Here is a 5,000-nt window from a genome sequence, read left to right as displayed (position 1 = left end):
CGGTAATGATCCTTCCGCAGGTTCACCTACGGAAACCTTGTTACGACTTTTACTTCCTCTAAATGATCAAGTTTGGTCATCTTTCCGGTAGCATCGGCAACGACAGAGTCGATGCCGCGTACCAGTCCGAAGACCTCACTAAATCATTCAATCGGTAGTAGCGACGGGCGGTGTGTACAAAGGGCAGGGACGTAATCAACGCGAGCTTATGACTCGCGCTTACTGGGAATTCCTCGTTCATGGGGAACAATTGCAAGCCCCAATCCCTAGCACGAAGGAGGTTCAGCGGGTTACCCCGACCTTTCGGCCTAGGAAGACACGCTGATTCCTTCAGTGTAGCGCGCGTGCGGCCCAGAACATCTAAGGGCATTACAGACCTGTTATTGCTCAATCTCGTGCGGCTAGAAGCCGCCTGTCCCTCTAAGAAGAAAAGTAATCGCTGACAGCACGAAGGATGTCACGCGACTAGTTAGCAGGCTAGAGTCTCGTTCGTTATCGGAATTAACCAGACAAATCGCTCCACCAACTAAGAACGGCCATGCACCACCACCCACCGAATCAAGAAAGAGCTATCAATCTGTCAATCCTTCCGGTGTCCGGGCCTGGTGAGGTTTCCCGTGTTGAGTCAAATTAAGCCGCAGGCTCCACTCCTGGTGGTGCCCTTCCGTCAATTCCTTTAAGTTTCAGCTTTGCAACCATACTTCCCCCGGAACCCAAAAGCTTTGGTTTCCCGGAGGCTGCCCGCCGAGTCATCGGAGGAACTGCGGCGGATCGCTGGCTGGCATCGTTTATGGTTAGAACTAGGGCGGTATCTGATCGCCTTCGAACCTCTAACTTTCGTTCTTGATTAATGAAAACATACTTGGCAAATGCTTTCGCTTCTGTTCGTCTTGCGACGATCCAAGAATTTCACCTCTAACGTCGCAATACGAATGCCCCCGCCTGTCCCTATTAATCATTACCTCGGGTTCCGAAAACCAACAAAATAGAACCGAGGTCCTATTCCATTATTCCATGCACACAGTATTCAGGCGGGCTTGCCTGCTTTAAGCACTCTAATTTGTTCAAAGTAAACGTGCCGGCCCACCCAGACACTCAATAAAGAGCACCTTGGTAGGATTTCAACGGGGTCCGCCTCGGGACGCACGAACACGCACGAGGCGGTCGCACGCCTTCGGCTCGCCCCACCGGCAGGACGTCCCACGATACATGCCAGTTAAACACCGACGGGCGGTGAACCAACAGCGTGGGACACAAATCCAACTACGAGCTTTTTAACCGCAACAACTTTAATATACGCTATTGGAGCTGGAATTACCGCGGCTGCTGGCACCAGACTTGCCCTCCAATAGATACTCGTTAAAGGATTTAAAGTGTACTCATTCCGATTACGGGGCCTCGGATGAGTCCCGTATCGTTATTTTTCGTCACTACCTCCCCGTGCCGGGAGTGGGTAATTTGCGCGCCTGCTGCCTTCCTTGGATGTGGTAGCCGTTTCTCAGGCTCCCTCTCCGGAATCGAACCCTGATTCCCCGTTACCCGTTACAACCATGGTAGGCGCAGAACCTACCATCGACAGTTGATAAGGCAGACATTTGAAAGATGCGTCGCCGGTACGAGGACCGTGCGATCAGCCCAAAGTTATTCAGAGTCACCAAGGCAAACGGACCGGACGAGCCGACCGATTGGTTTTGATCTAATAAAAGCGTCCCTTCCATCTCTGGTCGGGACTCTGTTTGCATGTATTAGCTCTAGAATTACCACAGTTATCCAAGTAACGTGGGTACGATCTAAGGAACCATAACTGATTTAATGAGCCATTCGCGGTTTCACCTTAATGCGGCTTGTACTGAGACATGCATGGCTTAATCTTTGAGACAAGCATATGACTACTGGCAGGATCAACCAGGGAGCTGCGTCAACTAGAGCTGAGCAGCCGGCCGCCCGGGAGTGTGTCCCAGGGGCCCGCGCGAACACGCAAGCGTCCGCTCAATTATTCTGCAAACAGGAGGAGGCTGAGCTCCCCTGCACAATACACCTCGAAACCCTCTCAGGTCCCGGCGGCGCGCAGCGCCGTCCTAAGTACTTGGTCGGGTTCGAGAGAGGCGCAATCGCCCGGAGTTAGGCGAGTAGACGCTTTAGGTGCGACCACCCGTGCTCCCAACTGAGCTTGCCGCTGCCGACAGAGGCCCGGGAGCGTGCTGTCGTGGCATTGCCGGCGGGAGACAACACGCGCCACCTACGGTGACCGGCAGCTCCAACGCCAGCGCCACAGAAGGGCAAAGGCCCCACGTGGGTGCCGAAGCGAACTCTCCCAGCACAGCGCACGTGCCAACACGTCTGCACAACTGCGATACAAACCACCAGCGAGAACCGCTGGGGCGACCGAGCAGCAGACGGCGTCGCGGCGCCGAGTGCCGGGCGGCGGCGCATCCTCAACGCACACAGTCCTCAGTCGGACCAGCACACTGCAGATGTCCACCGCGCTTCGCACCGGGCCCGCGAGGACCCACTTTGGCCGCCCGGCGCCGCGCGCAGGGTGCCCCGGCGCGCAGCTGCGCCGCCTGCCGCGTCCGTCGGCCGGCGCGCCTGCCACTGGGCGCCCCCACCAGCCGGCTGTAGCGCGTGCGCCCACGCACCGCGCGGCCAGCACGCCGGGCGGCCCCCCCTCACCGGCCGGGGACGGTCCCACCCAGCCACCGCCGCGTATCGCTTCACACACAGATTTGCCCTTACTGATTTACCTCCAGCAACAACAACCGCACCACAATGGGTTTAGCAGTTGTTCATTTGCGTTGCGTCACGTCACCAGCAAACGTAGACGTCCATCCCAGTTTGCAAATGCAACGATTATTGCATACCTGTCTGTTAGGTGTCACGACACACTACGTCTGCCCACATACACGCAACAAAATGTGCACGACTAGAGAACACGTGGGAGGTGGCCCCCTACGTATGCGATGTCCATTACGAGACCGACTGTCAACCAGCATCTGTACCATGTCGCAGATGTGGAACGCGGTGCACCATGCTATCACACTGTGTGAGAAGAGACGACTACGTTTGAATACACGCGCCACTACATCAACAGACGGCTCATGCTGATCGCCATCCAGGGCGTCCGTTACTCCCACACGTCTCTATGGCGTACCACACTGCAATGTAGCTGTTATGGGGAGACGGCACGTGGCTGAGTGCACAACATTTGGACCGTATGGTTCGCTGTTGTTGGGCGCAGTCGTACGGTCACACATGTGCCACAGCGTATCATTCAGTACATACGGACCTATGTGCAGTACAATGTGAGGATTAAGCTTACGATATCAGCGGACAGTGGACACAGGCCGTACCACGACGTAGACTGAGCGCTTCGACATGCGAATGCCAGTGAACAGCTGCGAAGGGCATTGAACACGCAAGCACCTGAACGACCAGCGTGCGAAGGCAGGGTGGAGGGGGGGGGGCGATGTACATCCTGCAGTTGTCCACATTACAGTGTACAGCGGGAGCATGTAAAAAGTAAGCAACACTTGCGAAGTGTTCAACATGAAACGACACACAAGAGGGTGGGCGGTGCGAGTAGCGAACTATATTCAGAGGGTTGTGGTTAGACAACACTAGATTAATGTAACGTGTCATATGCCAATTACAGAGCAGGTTAAGGCACAACGTGGGTTAGGTTAAGGCACAACGTGGGTTAGGTTAAGGCACAACGTGGGTTAGGTTAAGGCACAACGTGGGTTAGGTTAAGGCACAACGTGGGTTAGGTTAAGGCACAACGTGGGTTAGGTTAAGGCACAACGTGGGTTAGGTTAAGGCACAACGTGGGTTAGGTTAAGGCACAACGTGGGTTAGGTTAAGGCACAACGTGGGTTAGGTTAAGGCACAACGTGGGTTAGGTTAAGGCACAACGTGGGTTAGGTTAAGGCACAACGTGGGTTAGGTTAAGGCACAACGTGGGTTAGGTTAAGGCACAACGTGGGTTAGGTTAAGGCACAACGTGGGTTACGTTAAGGCACAACGTGGGTTACGTTAAGGCACAACGTGGGTTACGTTAAGGCACAACGTGGGTTACGTTAAGGCACAACGTGGGTTACGTTAAGGCACAACGTGGGTTACGTTAAGGCACAACGTGTGTTAGGTTAAGGCACAACGTGGGTTAGGTTAAGGCACAACGTGGGTTAGGTTAAGGCACAACGTGGGTTAGGTTAAGGCACAACGTGGGTTAGGTTAAGGCACAACGTGGGTTACGTTAAGGCACAACGTGGGTTACGTTAAGGCACAACGTGGGTTACGTTAAGGCACAACGTGGGTTACGTTAAGGCACAACGTGGGTTACGTTAAGGCACAACGTGTGTTAGGTTAAGGCACAACGTGGGTTAGGTTAAGGCACAACGTGGGTTAGGTTAAGGCACAACGTGGGTTACGTTAAGGCACAACGTGGGTTACGTTAAGGCACAACGTGGGTTACGTTAAGGCACAACGTGGGTTACGTTAAGGCACAACGTGGGTTACGTTAAGGCACAACGTGGGTTACGTTAAGGCACAACGTGGGTTACGTTAAGGCACAACGTGGGTTACGTTAAGGCACAACGTGTGTTAGGTTAAGGCACAACGTGGGTTAGGTTAAGGCACAACGTGGGTTAGGTTAAGGCACAACGTGGGTTAGGTTAAGACACAAATTGCGTTACAAATTGCGTTACATTGCGGTACAAATTGCGTTACATTGCGGTACAAATTGCGTTACAAATTTGGTTAGGTTAAGGTGCAAAATGGGTTGGATTACAGTACACAACATGGTAAGAGATAGTGTGTTTGGGGGGGGGGGGGGGGGGGCAGGTTCGTTGGTAGTGATCATTGTAAGTGAATGTCTGAGGCAGCGTCAGTATGTCACAGCAGTTCTGTCTCGTCAGGATGCGCTTTTCGCTCGTGACTGGAGGCGCGCCGCGTCTGTGGTTGCGGCAAGGGAGTGGCAGACCTGTGTGATTCATTCCTGCCAT

General features: G+C 54.0%; 1 non-coding gene across 1 annotated transcript; it reads right to left on the bottom strand.

The window, feature by feature from the left end:
* Positions 1–3: 3 nt before the first annotated feature.
* Positions 4–1,912, bottom strand: LOC126129428 (small subunit ribosomal RNA). The gene has a single exon (XR_007527290.1). It is a non-coding gene; the product is annotated as a small subunit ribosomal RNA (ribosomal RNA).
* Positions 1,913–5,000: the final 3,088 nt, after the last annotated feature.

This window comes from Schistocerca cancellata, unplaced genomic scaffold (genome assembly GCF_023864275.1).
Source record: "Schistocerca cancellata isolate TAMUIC-IGC-003103 unplaced genomic scaffold, iqSchCanc2.1 HiC_scaffold_536, whole genome shotgun sequence".
Taxonomy (NCBI): Eukaryota; Metazoa; Arthropoda; class Insecta; order Orthoptera; family Acrididae; genus Schistocerca; species Schistocerca cancellata.
The sequence above is the reverse complement of the archived record's forward strand: the minus strand, read 5'-3'. Positions and strand labels throughout refer to the sequence as shown.